Below are 24135 nucleotides of genomic sequence, written 5' to 3' on the forward strand. Positions count from 1 at the left end.
TATTTAATTTATGCTACATACCACACATTAACAAAAAAAAACAATTTAAAAAAGAACACCAACATTGACATTGGTAGCTGGTCGCAATTAAAAAAGTAACCATAAACAATAACGACTTCAAAAACGTCAAATTCAAAAATCGAATATGACTTTCCCTCCATACGGACAGATTATATCGCGGACCGTAAAAAGGTTTTATAAGTATTAAATTTATAAAAAGGTATAAAATGTATAAAAAGGTATTATATGGATGAAAAAACTGTGGGGGGTTAATTAACGACCGTGTAAGACCATATCTCTACGAGTTACGATTGGCTCAACCAATAAAGATTGTAACATTCAGAACATATGTTTAAATATCGATAATTTTATTCGATTAATGGAATCGTGAGGACTTATTTTTGAATACGGTCTACCAATTTTTGTTGCTACTTTTTTTGAAGTGAAACTTCTTTATCGGGGTTAGAAAAAAATTTAGTGTAACATTTTTTCGTTACGCGTGACATTTTTCCGTTACGCGCCATCTTTTTCTTATCCCAACCACGCGTGATTCGATGTATTTCTGTAAAGTTGCATATGGTAAATTATTTTTTGAAAAATAAGGTCACAAAGAAGTTTCACTTCTTAGGTGTGTACACTAACTAGTACACGCACACATTTTTTATTTTTTTCATGTGATTAGCATTTATAATAAGATTTTGCTTTCTCTATCAATTTTGTACTTCTTAGAAAGACATGATATAATTAGAACTAGAATTTTAGTAAATACAAGTGTGTACTATGTTTAATACATGTACTTATCTGTTAGTCAGTTTATGCTTGAAAGGTTAGTCAAATATCAATTCATTCCAAAACATGCACGCATAAAATATTTGTATGATAATAATTTGATAACAGATACAGATAATATACCTAATACTATACGTACTTGATTAGAACAAAGATATTAATTATGTTTGAAAAATAGCTTAACAATTTTGCAGAAAACTTGATTTCCTTAAAAAATAATATCTAGAATACCATTGTACCTACAGATGATGATTATATCCTATCCTACTTCTTAATACTATTATAAAGGCGAAAGTTTGTATGGATGTATGGATGTTTGTTACTATTTCACGTAAAAACTACTGAACTGATTACAATGAAATTTAGCACACATATAGAGGGTAACTTGGATTAACACATAGGATAGGTTTTATCCCAGAAATCCCACGGGAACGGGAACTATGCGGGTTTTTCTTTGAAAACGCGGGCGAAGCCGCGGGCGGAAAGCTAGTTGACAATAATTATGATAGCCATTTAGGACATTTGCAAGCAAAGCTCGATCTAGCCAGACTGAGACTAACCTAGCGGCTAGCTGATAGATTTCCTTACCATATCCAATTTATAATGTACCTAGTTTAGTTTTGAGTATCGTATCATGAAAATCGGCTAAGCGGTTTACGTGTGAAAGAAACAAACATTCATCCATACATTCTTACATATGTACCTGCCTCCGCGTTTTTAATTTTAATTTCTTCCTATTCCTAACAATTTCCAAGTTTAATATAATAAGTAGTTTAAAAAAACTAAAAAACACGCTTTTCATAGAAAACCGAACTAAAAAATAGAAAATTTTATGAAATTAGTGTATTGTCATCGGTCCTCAATAAATCTACAAAGTTTGAACGAAATCTGGCCGTTTAAAGTGGGTCAAAATCGCGCCCAAAGAAGTCGGTTACAAACATACAGGTGAAGCTAATATAAAGCGTGTAATAAAAAGAACGTGTGTACCGAGCACACGTGTCAGAAGTGAGACTTCTTTGGCAAGATTCAAATATACCAAAGTCGTCGCCTTACTCCATGACTTGGTGGTATTGCCATGACGCGACCTTCACATTTTACTCTCAACGCGCCTAAAGATGTTTGACTTCAGAAATATACTTTATGGAACAAAATGAAGTGTGATATATTTTCACACTTAGGTATTCATGTTAAATGTCGCCCCCGCTACGACACTAAAAATAACTAGCTGTTATGATACACGCAGCATCGTTCGCCTTTTGTTTTATGTCTATGTATTTCTATAATGTCTCTGGTCTGTAATAATATAACCTTTTTAATAATAAAATTGTAAAGCATTTAGATAGCTAGATAAAAAAATGTGTGCGTGTACTAGTGTACACACGTAAGATGTGAAACTTCTTTATGACCTTATTTTTCAAAAAATAATTTACTATATGCAACTATACAGAAATACGTCGAATCACGTGTGGTAGGGATAAGAAAAAGATAGCGCGTAACGGAAAAATGTCACGCGTAACGAAAAAATGTTACACTAATTTTTTTTCCAACCCCGATAAAGAAGTTTCACTTCAATAATAGTAGGTATAATATTGCACGACTCATAATGCAAAGCCAAGAGAATGCTTTTCGATCGAAAAATTTGTTTTGCCTTGGTTCCGCACATATTCCGCAACTATTTAATTAATTAAACGATTGGTAATAAATGTAATATCCTAAGTCTGCACATCATTTTATAGATAACTAGGTTTCCGCCCGCGGCTTCGCCCGCGCAGTCAAAGAAAAACCCTCATAGTTCCCGTTCCCGTGGGATTTCCGGGATTGCGTCATTTTCCCGGGATAAAAAGTAGCCTATGTCCTTTCTCGTGTATCAAAATATCTCCATACCAAATTTCATGAAAATTGGTTCAGTAGTTTAGGCGTGATTGAGTAACAGACAGACAGACAGAGTTACTTTCGCATTTATAATGAATTTAATCAAGATTATTACTGTAACTGGTAAAAATTTATTCAAGAAAATTAAACAGGAAAGAAATGTAGAAAAAGAAAATTCCCGTCAATCAATACTTTTTTAAACGTCTTCAAAAAAAGGAGGAGGTTATCAATTCGGCCGGTATATATATTTTTTTCAGTTCAGAGTTCAAACACGATAGCTTGTGTAAAACCATTAATAAATTTTTATTAGCTTTAGATCTAGGTAGGCACTATGCGTAGCTAGGTCGGTAGAGAACCTACCCACTACAACACGCTTTTAATTTCAAAGTGTAAAAAGCTCTTTTTTAATCATAAACGATGTAGAGTTATGAAGTAGGTACCTACTATATGGTAGAGACCACACAGAGTAGGTATAAAAAATTCAGTTTAAATAAAATCTATACTAATATTATAAAGCTGAAGAGTTTGTTTGTTTGTTTGATTGTTTGTTTGTTTGAACGCGCTAATCTCGGGAACTACTGGTCCGATTTGAAAAATTCTTTCGGTGTTAGATAGGCCATTTATCGAGGAAGGGGCTATATTATATCATCACGCTAAGACCAACAGGAGCTGAGTAATGCGGGTGAAACCGCGGAGCACAGCTAGTAAAGAATAAACGGATAGGTACCTATATTATAAAGCTGAAGAGTTATTTTGTTTGAACGCGCTAATCTCAGGAACTTCTGGTCCGATTTAAAAAATTATTTCGGTGTTATATAGCCCATTTATCGAGGAAGGCTATAGGTACATCATCACGCTAAGACCAACAGGAGCGGAGCTATGCAGGTGAAATCGCATTTAGTAATGAATATTCGTTGTGGTTATTGGAAAAAAAACACACTTATGCCTGACCGTTTATTATGGTAATTATGATTTTCAATTTTATACGTGCAAAATTGTAGTTTATGTGAATCATTTGCAAGTTGGAGCGCATTTTTAAAATCCGGTCGTTCAGAAAATTACGCGAAGCTAAATGTTCAAAAGTTACGTGTCTTATAAAACGAATTTTTTTATGAGCTTACTCGTAATTGGGAGCAAAATTATTTTGAAGATTTTATTTGATCATATAATGGAATCTGTAGTGGTGAAGTGTGTTTGTATGTGAAGGCTAAAAACACTCGGTGTTTGATTGTTGGCCTTTGCGAGCTATTTTTTGGAAATTTATCGATTGAAGTGGTTGAATTTTGATAGGTTAATGGCCTGAAATATATCTACATAAAACAGGTTGCATTGCATAGTTCCCAGTACCTAAAGTAAGTACCTATCGTCTTCGGTTGTGAATCCGTCGGCTAAAACTAGTCTCACAATAACTAAATATTTTCTTTTATTAATAATATAGGTACTCTAATATTTAGAATGTACCTATCACCGGCCATATTTCTGTTTACCTATTTGTAAAAAAAATGGTGTTCCTATGGTTTTAGGAATATTTTGATAGACTCATACGTAGGACTCATATTTATTTAAGAATTAATATACCTATTAATAAACATTATAATTTATAATATAGAGCCACTCTACATGAATAGAAAAATTATTGTTAGCACTTGATATTTTATGAATACTGTGTAAAATATTTATGCCTTGAATCTTTGCTTTTATTCTTACAAACTTTAAAAAGAACCAAAATTACTACCTACTCAATTACTCAAATGTGGCACATAGCAATCATGCAAACAAATAAAAAATCTTTAAAAAAATACTGGCACTAACTAATAACCATTTAAAAAAATACGAGGTTCGTAAAAGTCTTCAATATTTAGGTACGTAATTCGCAGTACCATAAACGGAGAGCTGCACAAGACGGGATATAAAATGAAATAAAAAATAATAAGGAAGACCGCTCGTGGCATACTCACACTAATATGCTACTCTAAATTAAGACCAGACTCGCATCAGAAGCTTTAACAAGCTAAATGCTAAAAATAACCGCTTACCACGACGAAACAACCTAAATACAATCCAAACGCGTTGATTCTTTCAACATCTATTCACTGCTGCACTAAACAATATCCGAACACAAAACCGATATTCCACTAGAACATTTGAAAAAGAACGATTTAAAATCCTTGTAAGTCCAAAAGCGTGCGCACAACACGAAAGCAAAAATGGTACTGGATTCACTCGAAGTTCCGTTCTACATCCTGATTGGTCAATTGTAATGAAGAATTCAAATGGACCAATGGAATCGCTTCTTCCGGCGCGAAGGTCCCGCCTTGTATTGGTTGTTTGACTGGTTCGCCATTTTAGCGTTTCTAAAACAATTGGACTCGTTAAAGTAGGCGTACTTTAATGATTTCGGAAAAGATATTTCGATCGTGTTTTACCAGTACCAGCTGATATTATTAAATCATTGCTACGAAAACATAATGATGTAACGTTGATGGAAACGTCTGTTTATACGTTGAGAGCTTACTTATTGTAACATTGTCCGTTTAAATTTTTATTTCTCGAAATTATTTGGGAGCTTTTTTGTTATTTTGAATTGAGAACAATAAATTTCATTGTAAGTAGAGGATTATCATGTTAGGTAGTTTCAGTTAAGAGTAGGTAGTAGATTAACATCTTAGTCTGAAATAATTATTTTGGCCTGTGAATAACATTTGAAATCAATAGGATGTTACAGTGTTTATGTGTAGGTACCAACGTAGGTACCTATGTAAGTAGATATGTATTATAAACAGAAATCAACTTAGAATACCAAAAGCACCTATAATATTTACTTTATTTGTAGGTATTATAATATGTATTATTGGAGAGTTTTTAATTTAATTTTTAATTCAGTGCGATTTTGTACCTTAGGTAGATTCTTTCATTGAGTTAATTTTTTTATTAAACTCCATTGAATTAATAATTAATATTACTTGTATACGTAGTATATTATTATTAGTCTGTGATATTACCTATTAGGTATTTGTTATTTTTTACAGACAGATAGGTATGCTAACCGGACCTAGGTATCTAGAAGTTGTTAAACTAAGATATCTAGCTTTCAGCTTGGAATTTAGGAATTTTAGGAATTTAGATAAAGTTGAATGGCTTAGTGTGCAGTAGGTACCTAGTTGTGGCTTAGAGCATGATTCATGAAATGAATAAATGATTAAACCAACGGGTGATGGTGATTCACTAAAAAAATAAAAAATCTTAACCTCACTCCTATGTCTGACTGACTTAGAAATAGGTACCTACTTATGTACCTACATATACCTCCTAATAATTATAAGTCCTCCTTTGCGAGTATTTTAGGTACATCTAAGTCACTTTTATATAATAGCAATTATTAGTTTAATTACAACAACTTCAGTGATTAAAAAAGCGCGTGTGTCAGGAGTGAAACTTCTTTCACAAGATTTAGTTGTAAACAAAAAATAATAATCGGTCAGAAATAGATATGTACCTGCCTAGGTAAATAATCATTTCAAATAAGAGTAGTATGGATTCCCGGGTACTGCCTCACTCTATGCTGCCTCACTGTATGGTACGGTGAGGACGTGACTTGATTGAAAACCCCGACTAAAAAAAAAAAAAAAAAAAAAAAAAAAGTTTGGACTCTTTTCCCACTAAAGCGGCCACGCTGAGTCGATAGCACTCACTCCCGAAGCGATAGGATGCACGGTTCCAAAGATAGCTGAGGTGTGCAGATCGATTAACTCTTATCAAATATCAATTAGATAAGAGTTAATCGATGGGTCATTAATGGGACGCTAATGACCCACCGGTTGTTTGCCTTTTCCTATTATCTATCGGCGTTCATATCTATTACTCATTGTGCACCTCGCTTATCACTGCTTTTGTATTAAACTTCTTTGTTACGACCTACCTCGCTATTCTAACCAAACGATGTATTATTATATTCAAGAAAAAATACGTCTAAAATCCTATATTTATATATTATCCTACTATATTATTATAATTGTTGCTTTTTTAAAAAGCGATTCGCTTCTGGCACTCGCCGGCCGCTGCCGCGGCACGCTCGCTTTGCTCGCTCGGCTCGTGCGTTGTTTATCAAAGTCTAACCTAACCTAACCTAATTGTTGCTTTTTTTAAAAAGCGATTCGCTTCTGGCGTTGTTTATCAAAGTCTAACCTAACCTAATTGTTTTTCCGGGTAATCTGATGTATCGAACTTTGTTACGGTAGGACAAGGATTGTAAAAGAGTTGATTGAAAATAAAACATATTATTTCCATATATTATTTCTTTATTTACACCCGCATTACACTACAATACAATTTAACAAGTGTCATATCATTTCTTGGTGAGTCATACGAAAAATTTGTAAGGAAATCTTCCAATCTCAGGCCTCGGAACTTGTAGTACAAATATACCACGCAATACTCTCCACAAAACGTGGAATAGATATCCTGAATTCTAGCAGTATTATAGTCCCACATGCGACAATTTCTTCTTAAAAATTCCGCTATTACTATAATCGGTTTACGTCCGAAGGAATCAAAATATTCTCCAACTCTTTCGTGGTTGATATGAATAGCTACCCAATGAGAACCTGGCTGTGAGTCAGGGTCGAGATTGCATATAATAAATGCAGGTATGTGTATATGCATTGGCAGGCGATTCGAGGGGTACACGCTATACTGGAGGCTGGGGTGTATTCTATGAAGACTCATTTGCAGGTCTAATGTATTCATTTTTACATGTTTGACCTCATCCAATTTCTATCAATCATCAACCTAAACTAACATCATGTTATATTGTCATCCCAATATATGAAATATTTTTATATGTATTTATTTAGAAATGCAGGCCGGCCAATATATGCAATATTTTTATATGTATATTTATTGTTTGTAAGGAAATAAAAAATAGTAAATTGCATACAATTTGTTTTATTTAATTTTATAATGTTTCCCTTAGTTACATATACACAAAATGCATTAAGCATACATTAAGCAATATTCACTACAAACTGAAGTCCAAAGATAATGATTCCCAAATTATTCTCAATATAATTATAAGTACATAAGTGATTGCTTAACTATGTTCGTTGTTTTTGTTTGTGTTTGTTGTGTCATGTCTTGTGTATTAGTTGTTAGCTAAGTATGTTAATGTATTCATTTTTCGGAAATCCTTATAGATAAGATAATGATTCCAAAGTCGTGCTAGCCCCTTCCCAAATCTATCATATAAATATCCCTGCACGCATCCTTAGTATATTGTGTTTCGAATTCAACCACAGGTCAACGCGTAGAAATTTATTACAAATAACAAAATGGAGGTAAGTTATTATTATTATTAATATTATTTTTAATTATTACTTCAGTAAAATCTTTATTTATTTTTATCTTGTTAAACATATTTTTAATTATATATGTTATGTTTCAGGCTTCTTACAACCTCAAAGATGTGGAAAAATGTTTCAAGCCCTATAATTATTATGATTTATCGGATGAAGATGAGGTTTCTAACTTAACAATAAATAAAAATAAGAGGACCAGTCGTTTAGATGACTTTTTTCTTCAAGAGCCTGTATACAACATAACAAAGGAGATATCGGAGGAAGATAGTGCAAAACACTACAGCTTTAAAAATTAGGTTTCTTCATGTGGTAGCTTAGTAATTAGTTTATCTACTAGTATAAATGAGGTAAGTTATTATTATTAATAATATTATTTTTAATTATTACTTCAGTAAAATCTTTATTTATTTTTATCTTGTTAAACATATTTTTAATTATATATGTTATGTTTCAGGCTTCTTACAACCTCAAAGATGTGGAAAAATGTTTCAAGCCCTATAATTATTATGATTTATCGGATGAAGATGAGGTTTCTAACTTAACAATAAATAAAAATAAGAGGACCAGTCGTTTAGATGACTTTTTTCTTCAAGAGCCTGTATACAACATAACAAAGGAGATATCGGAGGAAGATAGTGCAAAACACTACAGCTTTAAAAATTAGGTTTCTTCATGTGGTAGCTTAGTAATTAGTTTATCTACTAGTATAAATGAGGTAAGTTATTATTATTATTAATATTATTTTTAATTATTACTTCAGTAAAATCTTTATTTATTTTTATCTTGTTAAACATATTTTTAATTATATATGTTATGTTTCAGGCTTCTTACAACCTCAAAGATGTGGAAAAATGTTTCAAGCCCTATAATTATTATGATTTATCGGATGAAGATGAGGTTTCTAACTTAACAATAAATAAAAATAAGAGGACCAGTCGTTTAGATGACTTTTTTCTTCGAGAGCCTGAGCGGAAAAAGAAAAAGGCGAAACTATCTTCAATTGTTGAACGTTCAGTGAAGGAGGGATGCATTTCATATATTTCAACAGACAAAGATGACGGAAAGGATGCTGATCTACTAGTGAAAATTGATTTATATAGTTTAAAAAAGTTGAAAGAAATCCCGGTGTCGCAACATTGGAAAAATACTGATATTCGCATTAAATATTATACAAAAAACGATTCTAACATAGATCTTCAAATAAAAGATATTGTATACAACATAACAAAGGAGATATCGGAGGAAGATAGTGCAAAACACTACAGCTTTAAAAATTAGGTTTCTTCATGTGGTAGCTTAGTAATTAAATAGGAAGTTTGTAAGGAAATAAAAAATAGTAAATTGCATACAATTTGTTTTATTTAATTTTATAATGTTTCCTTTAGTTACATATACACAAAATGCATTAAGCATAACACATAAATCTAAAACATAACACACATTATAACCTTAACTACTATAGTCTACAGTAACATTTCTTAAAAACTACAATTATTTTACATTAGTTACAATCAAACAATACATTTTAAATATGTAATAAACTATTATATAACATTATAGCAATATCATAATTTTACATGCGGTACAAATTTTGTATATACACACAGAAATAATAGTAAAAAGTCACTTAGCGTAATTTATAATGTCCCCAAGCCAATGTATCAATGTTGTTGTTCATAATACATCGATTGGTATCATTATATGATAAAGATGTTTTATTTATTTTTTGTGTAAAAATAGTGTGTTTGATTGACTTAAATCGAAGCATACTTCTTGAGAACTTTAAATTATTCCATTTCTTTCATAAAACATATAATATATATTTTTTTATTGCAAATTTTTAAGCATTAACCTATCATTTAGTGTGTATTTTTATTTTTTTTAACTCTGTTGTAAGAACTAGAAATTCGACGCCATATACGCATAAAATTTCATCAAAGTAAGGTTATTTTAACTTAGATTTTCTTTGAATTTTTCAATAAAAGTACTTAAATTGCCTCGAACATATTTTAGGATGTCTCAGTGTCTTTACTGTTGTATATTTTATAAGAAAACTTCTTCTAATTAATTTTGTGTAAAATACAAAGACACGAACGTCCCGCATGGAAAAAATTGAAACACGCCTCAGGTTATTGGCTATTAAACAAACTGGACAATGAATATCAATAAATTGTCTCGAACGCATTTTAGATATTGAATGAATCTTTAATTTGAGATATCATCACACATTGTTACTAATTTAGTTTTGTTAAACGAGCTTCTAAAGAATTACAGAAACAAGCCAAAATCACTCTAAAATCGATAGGGACTCTTAAGGGTCTCAGATATATCTAAAATACAAAATCCTAAATAAATCGGCTTATCATAAATTAATTTTGTTTTCCGTAATTGTATTGCGACTAATTAATGTTCTGAAAATATTGATAAACTATGGAATTCTGGTTTTGCAATCCAATCCTGAGCACCTAAAACTTTACCACGATTATCCCAGTGAGTTAGTAGTTTAACGTTTACTCTTTTTCAATATTTTCCATAGTCATATCGAAGACAGAATTGTTCATTAATTTAAAAAAGTCTTTTTCAAAGTTTGATGTAGCTAACGTTCTCAAACTAGTATTTAAGTCTATGTATTTCTTTAACCAAGAACTCTGTTTAAATTTTAAAATTCTATGTACTTTAATTAATCCAATTCCCATTTCAATTCATTGTTTTAAATTCCTGTAGTGAATGATGTATTTATTTTTATTATTTAAATTAGGAACTAATTTAGTTTCTTCAGTATTACCCACACATATGTTTTCAGGACATAACGAAAAGTCAGAATGCAAATTATGAAGTTCATCAGGATATTCCAAATCAACTTCTAAAACAGAACCGAAATCAGAGTTAACCGACACATTATAATCTGTATTATAATCTATCCATTCGAAACCACCAACAGGAAGAGATTGAGTTAGGATAGTTCCTTTTTAGTTCTGTAAACTGATCATCATTAAGATTTTTAGCTAGTTGATCTAAACTACACGATAAAAATTTCAATGAATCTATGAATCTTAAACTTACTGATTGATTATTTATTGTTAGCAAAAATGTATTTTTATTTATTTATTTTTTTATTTTTTCACCTTCAAGAAAATTTCAAAAGTTCTATGTCAGTAATTGATATTTTTGGTTTATCGCATTCAAATGTAAATATTAATATAAAATACATTTTTTAACTAATTGTATTAGGTGTAGTTTGGGCAAGTGTATAATTCATATTTAATTTTAAAATCAAAGTCAATTAATTTTTCGAGAATGATGTAAATATTTTAGAATGTTTTATTGGATTAATTTTCAATCCAGTATTCGGTTAGCGAGCTTATTACAATATTAAGTACTATTTATTCTTTTGATTTATCTTTCCACCTTCCAAACAATATGAGATAAAAAATGTCAAATGATTTTTTTCTTAATAATAGTTTTTATTTTTTCATTAGACGTTTAAATTCAAGTTAAGCTTCATAAAATATGATCATATTATATTACAAAATAAAAACCTATGCATTAATATTTACTTACCTTTTTTACGAATATTTGATATCCTCATACTTTTTTTTCTTTGCTTTTGATATTCTTATTATGTCTATTTATTTTTTCGACGTTTTAAAAACTCGATCCCAAAATAAGACCACCCGCTTGATTTTGCAAATAAGCAAAAATGTTTTTCATTATTTTTTTTTTTTTTTAGGATGGGTGCCACTGATTCGCAGGTTCGCCAGTCCTGGCGAACCTGTGAATGTGCCAGCATCCTAAAAAAAAAATAATGAAAAACATTTTTGCTTATTTGCAAAAATCGAGCGGATGGTCTTATTTTGGGGTCGAGTTTTTAAAATTTTATCGTCGTCGAAAAAATAAATAGACATAATAAGAATATCAAAAGCAAAGAAAAAAAAGTATGAGGATATCAAATATTCGTAAAAAAGGTAAGTAAATATTAATGCATAGGTTTTTATTTTGTATCTAATATAATATGATCATATTTTATGAAGCTTAACTTGAATTTAAACGTCTAATGAAAAAATAAAAACTATTATTAAGAAAAAAATCATTTGACATTTTTTATCTCATATTGTTTGGAAGGTGGAAAGATAAATCAAAAGAATAAATAGTACTTAATATTGTAATAAGCTCGCTAACCGAATACTGGATTGAAAATTAATCCAATAAAACATTCTAAAATATTTACATCATTCTCGAAAAATTAATTGACTTTGATTTTAAAATTAAATATGAATTATACACTTGCCCAAACTACACCTAATACAATTAGTTAAAAAATGTATTTTATATTAATATTTACATTTGAATGCGATAAACCAAAAATATCAATTACTGACATAGAACTTTTGAAATTTTCTTGAAGGTGAAAAAATAAAAAAATAAATAAATAAAAATACATTTTTGCTAACAATAAATAATCAATCAGTAAGTTTAAGATTCATAGATTCATTGAAATTTTTATCGTGTAGTTTAGATCAACTAGCTAAAAATCTTAATGATGATCAGTTTACAGAACTAAAAAGGAACTATCCTAACTCAATCTCTTCCTGTTGGTGGTTTCGAATGGATAGATTATAATACAGATTATAATGTGTCGGTTAACTCTGATTTCGGTTCTGTTTTAGAAGTTGATTTGGAATATCCTGATGAACTTCATAATTTGCATTCTGACTTTTCGTTATGTCCTGAAAACATATGTGTGGGTAATACTGAAGAAACTAAATTAGTTCCTAATTTAAATAATAAAAATAAATACATCATTCACTACAGGAATTTAAAACAATGAATTGAAATGGGAATTGGATTAATTAAAGTACATAGAATTTTAAAATTTAAACAGAGTTCTTGGTTAAAGAAATACATAGACTTAAATACTAGTTTGAGAACGTTAGCTACATCAAACTTTGAAAAAGACTTTTTTAAATTAATGAACAATTCTGTCTTCGATATGACTATGGAAAATATTGAAAAAGAGTAAACGTTAAACTACTAACTCACTGGGATAATCGTGGTAAAGTTTTAGGTGCTCAGGATTGGATTGCAAAACCAGAATTCCATAGTTTATCAATATTTTCAGAACATTAATTAGTCGCAATACAATTACGGAAAACAAAATTAATTTATGATAAGCCGATTTATTTAGGATTTTGTATTTTAGATATATCTGAGACCCTTAAGAGTCCCTATCGATTTTAGAGTGATTTTGGCTTGTTTCTGTAATTCTTTAGAAGCTCGTTTAACAAAACTAAATTAGTAACAATGTGTGATGATATCTCAAATTAAAGATTCATTCAATATCTAAAATGCGTTCGAGACAATTTATTGATATTCATTGTCCAGTTTGTTTAATAGCCAATAACCTGAGGCGTGTTTCAATTTTTTCCATGCGGGACGTTCGTGTCTTTGTATTTTATACAAAATTAATTAGAAGAAGTTTTCTTATAAAATATACAACAGTAAAGACACTGAGACATCCTAAAATATGTTCGAGGCAATTTAAGTACTTTTATTGAAAAATTCAAAGAAAATCTAAGTTAAAATAACCTTACTTTGATGAAATTTTATGCGTATATGGCGTCGAATTTCTAGTTCTTACAACAGAGTTAAAAAAAATAAAAATACACACTAAATGATAGGTTAATGCTTAAAAATTTGCAATAAAAAAATATATATTATATGTTTTATGAAAGAAATGGAATAATTTAAAGTTCTCAAGAAGTATGCTTCGATTTAAGTCAATCAAACACACTATTTTTACACAAAAAATAAATAAAACATCTTTATCATATAATGATACCAATCGATGTATTATGAACAACAACATTGATACATTGGCTTGGGGACATTATAAATTACGCTAAGTGACTTTTTACTATTATTTCTGTGTGTATATACAAAATTTGTACCGCATGTAAAATTATGATATTGCTATAATGTTATATAATAGTTTATTACATATTTAAAATGTATTGTTTGATTGTAACTAATGTAAAATAATTGTAGTTTTTAAGAAATGTTACTGTAGACTATAGTAGTTAAGGTTATAATGTGTGTTATGTTTTAGATTTATGTGTTATGCTTAATGCATTTTGTGTATATGTAACTAAAGGAAACATTATAAAATTAAATAAAACAAATTGTATGCAATTTACTATTTTTTATTTCCTTACAAACTTCCTATTTAATTACTAAGCTACCACATGAAGAAACCTAATTTTTAAAGCTGTAGTGTTTTGCACTATCTTCCTCCGATATCTCCTTTGTTATGTTGTATACAATATCTTTTATTTGAAGATCTATGTTAGAATCGTTTTTTGTATAATATTTAATGCGAATATCAGTATTTTTCCAATGTTGCGACACCGGGATTTCTTTCAACTTTTTTAAACTATATAAATCAATTTTCACTAGTAGATCAGCATCCTTTCCGTCATCTTTGTCTGTTGAAATATATGAAATGCATCCCTCCTTCACTGAACGTTCAACAATTGAAGATAGTTTCGCCTTTTTCTTTTTCCGCTCAGGCTCTCGAAGAAAAAAGTCATCTAAACGACTGGTCCTCTTATTTTTATTTATTGTTAAGTTAGAAACCTCATCTTCATCCGATAAATCATAATAATTATAGGGCTTGAAACATTTTTCCACATCTTTGAGGTTGTAAGAAGCCTGAAACATAACATATATAATTAAAAATATGTTTAACAAGATAAAAATAAATAAAGATTTTACTGAAGTAATAATTAAAAATAATATTAATAATAATAATAACTTACCTCATTTATACTAGTAGATAAACTAATTACTAAGCTACCACATGAAGAAACCTAATTTTTAAAGCTGTAGTGTTTTGCACTATCTTCCTCCGATATCTCCTTTGTTATGTTGTATACAGGCTCTTGAAGAAAAAAGTCATCTAAACGACTGGTCCTCTTATTTTTATTTATTGTTAAGTTAGAAACCTCATCTTCATCCGATAAATCATAATAATTATAGGGCTTGAAACATTTTTCCACATCTTTGAGGTTGTAAGAAGCCTGAAACATAACATATATAATTAAAAATATGTTTAACAAGATAAAAATAAATAAAGATTTTACTGAAGTAATAATTAAAAATAATATTATTAATAATAATAACTTACCTCATTTATACTAGTAGATAAACTAATTACTAAGCTACCACATGAAGAAACCTAATTTTTAAAGCTGTAGTGTTTTGCACTATCTTCCTCCGATATCTCCTTTGTTATGTTGTATACAGGCTCTTGAAGAAAAAAGTCATCTAAACGACTGGTCCTCTTATTTTTATTTATTGTTAAGTTAGAAACCTCATCTTCATCCGATAAATCATAATAATTATAGGGCTTGAAACATTTTTCCACATCTTTGAGGTTGTAAGAAGCCTGAAACATAACATATATAATTAAAAATATGTTTAACAAGATAAAAATAAATAAAGATTTTACTGAAGTAATAATTAAAAATAATATTAATAATAATAATAACTTACCTCCATTTTGTTATTTGTAATAAATTTCTACGCGTTGACCTGTGGTTGAATTCGAAACACAATATACTAAGGATGCGTGCAGGGATATTTATATGATAGATTTGGGAAGGGGCTAGCACGACTTTGGAATCATTATCTTATCTATAAGGATTTCCGAAAAATGAATACATTAACATACTTAGCTAACAACTAATACACAAGACATGACACAACAAACACAAACAAAAACAACGAACATAGTTAAGCAATCACTTATGTACTTATAATTATATTGAGAATAATTTGGGAATCATTATCTTTGGACTTCAGTTTGTAGTGAATATTGCTTAATGTATGCTTAATGCATTTTGTGTATATGTAACTAAGGGAAACATTATAAAATTAAATAAAACAAATTGTATGCAATTTACTATTTTTTATTTCCTTACAAACAATAAATATACATATAAAAATATTGCATATATTGGCCGGCCTGCATTTCTAAATAAATACATATAAAAATATTTCATATATTGGGATGACAATATAACATGATGTTAGTTTAGGTTGATGATTGATAGAAATTGGATGAGGTCAAACATGTAAAAATGAATACATTAGACCTGCAAATGAGTCTTCATAGAATACACCCCAGCCTCCAGTATAGCGTGTACCCCTCGAATCGCCTGCCAATGCATATACACATACCTGCATTTATTATATGCAATCTCGACCCTGACTCACAGCCAGGTTCTCATTGGGTAGCTATTCATATCAACCACGAAAGAGTTGGAGAATATTTTGATTCCTTCGGACGTAAACCGATTATAGTAATAGCGGAATTTTTAAGAAGAAATTGTCGCATGTGGGACTATAATACTGCTAGAATTCAGGATATCTATTCCACGTTTTGTGGAGAGTATTGCGTGGTATATTTGTACTACAAGTTCCGAGGCCTGAGATTGGAAGATTTCCTTACAAATTTTTCGTATGACTCACCAAGAAATGATATGACACTTGTTAAATTGTATTGTAGTGTAATGCGGGTGTAAATAAAGAAATAATATATGGAAATAATATGTTTTATTTTCAATCAACTCTTTTACAATCCTTGTCCTACCGTAACAAAGTTCGATACATCAGATTACCCGGAAAAACAATTAGGTTAGGTTAGACTTTGATAAACAACGCCAGAAGCGAATCGCTTTTTAAAAAAAGCAACAATTAGGTTAGGTTAGGTTAGACTTTGATAAACAACGCACGAGCCGAGCGAGCAAAGCGAGCGTGCCGCGGCAGCGGCCGGCGAGTGCCAGAAGCGAATCGCTTTTTAAAAAAGCAACAATTATAATAATATAGTAGGATAATATATAAATATAGGATTTTAGACGTATTTTTTCTTGAATATAATAATACATCGTTTGGTTAGAATAGCGAGGTAGGTCGTAACAAAGAAGTTTAATACAAAAGCAGTGATAAGCGAGGTGCACAATGAGTAATAGATATGAACGCCGATAGATAATAGGAAAAGGCAAACAACCGGTGGGTCATTAGCGTCCCATTAATGACCCATCGATTAACTCTTATCTAATTGATATTTGATAAGAGTTAATCGATCTGCACACCTCAGCTATCTTTGGAACCGTGCATCCTATCGCTTCGGGAGTGAGTGCTATCGACTCAGCGTGGCCGCTTTAGTGGGAAAAGAGTCCAAACTTTTTTTTTTTTTTTTTTTTTTTTTTAGTCGGGGTTTTCAATCAAGTCACGTCCTCACCGTACCATACAGTGAGGCAGCATAGAGTGAGGCAGTACCCGGGAATCCATACTACTAATAAGTTTTAAATCATTCAAACTTTCAATTTAAGTTTTTAAAAATTATATCTACTTCCTAAATAAAATCGTCGACTCTCGGACTATTAGAGTTATAATAATAGATAGGGTATGTAGAGTGAAGTGAGGTAATTATTGTTTTTTTTTCATTAATGAAGTGTTTGTACGTTTGTAGATATCTTTTAAATAAAGGTAATTCAGGTATTTATGAGAAACTTAACTAAAACCCGATCAAATTGTTATTAACTAACTACAGAAACAATTACGAAGCGTTGTTCCTTCCATCCATAATTCCAAAATTGAAATATCTCCAATCCGTTCAAAACTCGAAAAACAATATCCAGCCCTATTAAGACATCGTTCTTAAACGCCACATGTTCAAACAAAGTTAAAAGCATACCAAAAACATGTCCCATTATCAAAGGCGGGACCATAGTTTGCTCATTTTAGTCCATTCTTTATTAAAACTAACCAAAAAAAAAGTACCACAGTCCTGTCAAAATCGAAATGTCATCTGTCAAACGACATGAAACCTTTTTGGTTGGTAATACGGAATGAGGCGGGAATCGAAAAAGTTTGTATTTGTTAATCCATTGAATACGGTTATTATACGCTTATTTGGCGCCTTTTGTGAAGTGCCTTTGTGTGTGCCCTTTGTTCGATGACATTTGGCGGTAGACATCTTGTTTTCACTGTCAGAAATACCGGTGCCGTTTTGGGGTTCTGCTGTTAAATTATTAATACTTAACAAGATATCACCCAAATGCACAATGATTTATTATGATACAAACGTTCTGTTATTAATAATTAGGTAAATATAATTGTCATCGTTACATCGTGAATACAGTTTAATTCAAAAATAATGCGTTAAATTGTATGCAATAGGCAGGTATTTATGTTACAGATTACAATTTACAATTTTGGTATGAGGTGTCACAAATAAACATATACGGATGTCGATAATATCTACTTAGCAAATAGCAATGCATTGTTCATCATATGCTATAGAAATACATACCGCGCAGTAGGTGAGTTAAAATAATATTCTACAGAACCCACACACAATAATCCAATTCTACCAGTCAAGTATCAACAATCTCTCATTGAACGATCGTTATCGAGATAACATATTTGTACATACTTATCTGATTTAAATAATTGCTATTGTATTGTAAGTACGCTTTTGACATGCTTTGAAGTTTCAAATGGGGTGTTACTTGCTTCTTATCTTGGGATGCTGAATTTGTAGGTACAGTGCCACAAACTTATCTGACCCGGTGGCAAATACTGGAACTACGTGCCGCCATTTTGAAATGTCACATTTTCACAGACTTTTCATACGGAATATTTTGTTTATATAAAAGAAAGCGACATCAGTGACACTGTCACCGGGTCAGATAAGTTTGTGGCACTATACTTGAGAAATGTCAGCAACTTAGTAGGTATTACTTTCTTTATTGTTACACCATCGTAAATCATATCTTTAATACCTATGTTCAATGTTCATATTTGGGAACTTACGTACCTACTTCGTAGTTATACATTGTTTTTCAAACAAGTGTTTATACGGTTATTATACGCTTATTTGGCGCCTTTTGTGAAGTGCCTTTGTGTGTGCCCTTTGTTCGATGACATTTGGCGGTAGACATCTTGTTTTCACTGTCAGAAATACCGGTGCCGTTTTGGGGTTCTGCTGTTAAATTATTAATACTTAACAAGATATCACCCAAATGCACAATGATTTATTATGATACAAACGTTCTGTTATTAATAATTAGGTAAATATAATTGTCATCGTTACATCGTGAATACAGTTTAATTCAAAAATAATGCGTTAAATTGTATGCAATAGGCAGGTATTTATGTTACAGATTACAATTTACAATTTTGGTATGAGGTGTCACAAATAAACATATACGGATGTCGATAATATCTACTTAGCAAATAGCAATGCATTGTTCATCATATGCTATAGAAATACATACCGCGCAGTAGGTGAGTTAAAATAATATTCTACAGAACCCACACACAATAATCCAATTCTACCAGTCAAGTATCAACAATCTCTCATTGAACGATCGTTATCGAGATAACATATTTGTACATACTTATCTGATTTAAATAATTGCTATTGTATTGTAAGTACGCTTTTGACATGCTTTGAAGTTTCAAATGGGGTGTTACTTGCTTCTTATCTTGGGATGCTGAATTTGTAGGTACAGTGCCACAAACTTATCTGACCCGGTGGCAAATACTGGAACTACGTGCCGCCATTTTGAAATGTCACATTTTCACAGACTTTTCATACGGAATATTTTGTTTATATAAAAGAAAGCGACATCAGTGACACTGTCACCGGGTCAGATAAGTTTGTGGCACTATACTTGAGAAATGTCAGCAACTTAGTAGGTATTACTTTCTTTATTGTTACACCATCGTAAATCATATCTTTAATACCTATGTTCAATGTTCATATTTGGGAACTTACGTACCTACTTCGTAGTTATACATTGTTTTTCAAACAAGTGTTTATGCAACTATGTAGGTAGGTACTACTTGTATACGTAGTATATTATTATTAGTCTGTGGTACTACCTACCTACTGGTACTATAGTAGGTAAGTAGATATTTTAGTATGATTACAGATAACTAGGTAAATCTATACTAATATTATAAAACTGAAGAGTTTGTTTGTTTGAACGTGCTAATCTCGGGAACAAAAAAAACACCGAAAAATTATTTCGGTGTTAGATAGCCCATTAATTGAGGTAGGCTATAGTAGGCTATATAAAGGTCATCTCGCTAAGAGCACAGCGGGTAAAACCGCGGAGCACAGCTAGTAGTATTATTACAAAGACGTAGTTAGATATCTATACCTATAGGTAGGTATACGATTATAATTATTCAGCTAATACTACAGATCATTGTACCTAATTCAAATTCTGTCAGGAATGCGTCTGTCACACTCTGACGCCTCTCACGGCCGCGTCCGCGTTCCACTGCACGTATCGCGATGGAACACACATTCGACAAATCCGAATTGTGATACGGGAACCACGATAGGTATATTATGTAGCCAAGCGATTGTGTCGTGGACCGATCGGGCCGTTCGGGGCTCAATGGGTTATTTAAATATGCTTAGAAAAGCACTATGCACTCTGTTCAATGATTTTCTAGAACCAGACTTACTTAATTAGTCCCCATTAACTTTTAACTCACACCCTCTATAATAATAATTAGGGTAACTAAGCACTAATTGATGTTTCAGTATCATAATTATTGTGTACGCAATTATGACCTTTCTTACCATTCAATCGTCTTGTTTGACTTTCATTATAGTATTCATAACAACCTAATTTTATTTAAATTATAGAAGACTGGTTCATTTCTCTGAGCCTAGAACTTACGTATCGTCCTTGCAGAAAAATGTGGCCCATTTTAATCACGATCGCGCGGGGGAGTTAAGTGTTTAATTTTGGCGGGAGGCGGAGAGTGTCCGTTCTGTAGCCTTTATACTATTATGTATTCTGTGCTAGAACCTTAGAATAAGAAGATACATCTAAATCTCGTGTCATCAATGGACTCCTAAACCACTTAACCGATTATAATAAAATTCGCACACCATTTGCAGTTCGATCCAACTTGAGAGATAGGATAGTTTAAACATGTAGGTACCACGGGCGAAGCCGGGGCGGACCGCTAGTAGTTATATAGGTATTCTAAGCCTAAAACCACAGATTACTAATTTTCAAGAACTCAATTTTACTTCAAATTCAAATTTCGAAAACCACAGATAACGAAAACGATCCTACTTTTTTTTTAAATCGACGCAATGGAAATATATCTGTCAAAACTCGAAAGTAGATTATAAGTTATTGTCAAACAAGGAAAAGAATGCAGTATAATGATTTCACAGCCTGTTATATTAGTGCAATATTTTTTGTGGCCATTAATTTGAATGGGGTGCCGACAATATGCTTAGTAACGATGTAATGATGGGAAGCTTTGTTGGTTGCTGGGGTTCCGTGGCAAAAAAAAAGAAAAAAATGTTTTGTTTTTTTTTTTGTTTTTAGGCAATGGTAATGCAGCATTGCAATTGGGATAAAGTTTATAATAATGAGCTTTTGCATGCGTATTTTAAGTACATGTAGAGTTATTAATAAATAAGTAGGGTAGACTGGGTACGGTTGAAACAATTTCACTTATAACGACCATAACTTTGCTCTTTATAACCCGAGCGATGAAAAATATATCTTAAATAAAAGAGCATGTATCTGTCTACTAATAGGAGCTATGATTTTAGTTCCATGTGTATTATTTTTTATAGCAGATCAAATTAAAAAAATGAATCCGATTTGTTTCAACCGTCCCCATACCAGGGGCGGTTGAAACAGTGATTGGGGTCAGTAAAAAATATGCGAATAATACAAAATATAGCATTAAAATATGTTTTATTGATTGTTTATTTCAAATCTAACAATAATTAAGTAAATCTTTTACAATAAGGTCTGCTCTCTAAATATGGTGACATACAATCAAGACAGAAGTACCTACTCCTCATCTTCTGATGATATCTCCTCTTGTATTTTTTCTTTTTTGCTTCTTCGGTATTACTTTTACATTTTCTTCGATCAAATTTCTTCCTTTTTCCTCTATCCAATCGCTTCTTCACTTACTTAGCTCTTGTTCGTTTCAATATTAATTCTTGCTCTTTTCTTATCTCTTCCTTATCTGATGTGTCAGTGTAAATAGTAGACTTCCTGAGTTTTCGCCCTCTATTATTATACCTTCTATTGTTATATCCTCTATTATATCCAATTTTTTATTTTATTGCTCGCCAGAGTCATCTCGCATTCGAATTTACATTAGATACGATTAATTGTGCTTCTTTGCCGCTTTTCGCAATGATCACCGGTTTTCACTTCCGTCTTTGTACTTTGATAAGTCTATTTATCTTCCCGAAATCTCTCTTACATGTACTATCGGCATCTAAAAATACAAAAAATAATTAAAACAATGTTTCAACCGTACCCAAAAAAAATGTTTCAACCGTCCCCAACTCCTACTTTAGGTAAAATACAGTTATAGTAATTGTAACAACAATGATACACAAAAACTAGTCACAATGTCATATTCCACAAGATTCACTTCAAACAAAAACGCACACTTAATACTGACACTTAAATAGAAACGCCAATAATTGGAAAAATCTCCAAGCAAAAATACTTACTTTTGGTGATAAAAACATAATAGGGTCTTATAAAATCAGCTGAAGCGCGCGGAGATCGACGCAACATTGTGGTTCGTGTTTAGAACAGTTGTGCGCTTCATTTTCCCCTTGGACCCCTAACCCCCCCACCAACGGTTTGCGAGATATTCGTGTTGTTTCAACCGTCCTTTGTTTCAATCGTACCCAGTCTACCCTACCTGTAGAACAGATAAGGTATTAACTATGATGACAATTATAATCTTGTAATTAATATTCTTTCAACGCTCTAGGTAGCGTTAGCTACTATTAGGTATACCTAAGTATTCTGTGCTCTAGGTAAAGACAATATGCAATCCTAAAATATTTATACTATGACACAATATATCAAATTAGCTAAGTTACTTCAGTCAATTAAACTATCAATTACCTACTTAATTAACTGAATATCAGCTCTACTAATAAAAAATCGACATAATATATTTATATTTAGTATTTACCTACCTATACAATATACATACACTTGCGTTAGTAGGTAATAATATAATATCACCATTCTATTTAACAACTTGATTCATATAAAAATCCACATATTATTACGGAACCCACGAAAACTGAACCCACCCTATCCCTAGCCAAGTCTAAACAATATTGACTTTACAAGGGCGTGCTACACATTTCAAGTGTTATACATTAGACCCATTCATATTTTATTTATGGATTTTTTTTGCTCGTGATAGTTTTCTGGACTTTTTCGTTGGAAATCTGGAATTGGAAGATAAAAAATACACTAGTACCACAGAATACATAATAGTAGCTAAACGCTACAGAACGGACACTCTCCGCCTCCCGCCAAAATTAAACTTACCTCACCCCCGCGCGATCAGACATAAAATGGGCCATATTTTTCTGCAAGGACGATACCATGACGATACGCAACGAAGATTGACAACATTAATCAAATTGACTTAAAGTAATTTTATTATTTTGGATTTGTGATTATCGTTTTTCGTAGAAAATGGTTAGATATTGTGCTGTTTATGGATGTATTTCATCAGACAAACGCGAATTTTTTTTTACGCTAGTCACAAATGTGCCAACCATAAAGCGTTAACACACACATTTGCAGTCTCTACAGTGTGACTGTCAAAACGATCATTTTGTATGGAGTATCCGGGGTGTGCTAGTACATGCACACATAAAAAATGTGTGCATGTACTAGTGTACACAAGTAAGAAGTGAAACTTCTTTATGACCTTATTTTTCAAAAAATAATTTACTATGTATACCTATGCAACTTTACAGAAATACGTCGAATCACGCGTGGTAGGGATAAGAAAAAGATGGCGCGTAACGGAAAAATGTCACGCGTAACGAAAAAATGTTACACTAAATTTTTTTCCAATCCCGATAAAGAAGTTTCACTTCAATAAAAATAATAAATCTATTTATTGTATTATGTACTAGCATTCCGTGCGGCTTCGCCTAACATAAAACAACAACCTAATAAATTATACCTTCCTATACAAATTGGTTGTAAGTAACCTAGCTCAAGAT

The 24135-nt window shown here is 31.4% G+C and overlaps 1 protein-coding gene and 1 long non-coding RNA gene across 2 annotated transcripts in view; both read right to left on the reverse strand.

Moving 5' to 3' along the window:
• The window catches only part of LOC149476638 (protein sine oculis-like), a 28749-nt gene extending 23887 nt beyond the window's left edge, over positions 1-4862 (reverse strand). Inside the window, exon 1 of the mRNA XM_089711946.1 lies at positions 4698-4862. The gene's annotated coding sequence lies outside the window, so the exon portion shown is untranslated. The remainder of the gene's footprint in view (positions 1-4697) is intronic.
• LOC149476629 (uncharacterized) overlaps positions 1-24135 on the reverse strand; it is a 444465-nt gene that overhangs the window by 336571 nt on the left and 83759 nt on the right. The window lies entirely within an intron of this gene.

Source organism: Colias philodice, chromosome 27 (genome assembly GCF_061535455.1).
Source record: "Colias philodice isolate Cphi_HAF_F1 chromosome 27, ilColPhil1 Martin Lab GWU primary, whole genome shotgun sequence".
Taxonomy (NCBI): Eukaryota; Metazoa; Arthropoda; class Insecta; order Lepidoptera; family Pieridae; genus Colias; species Colias philodice.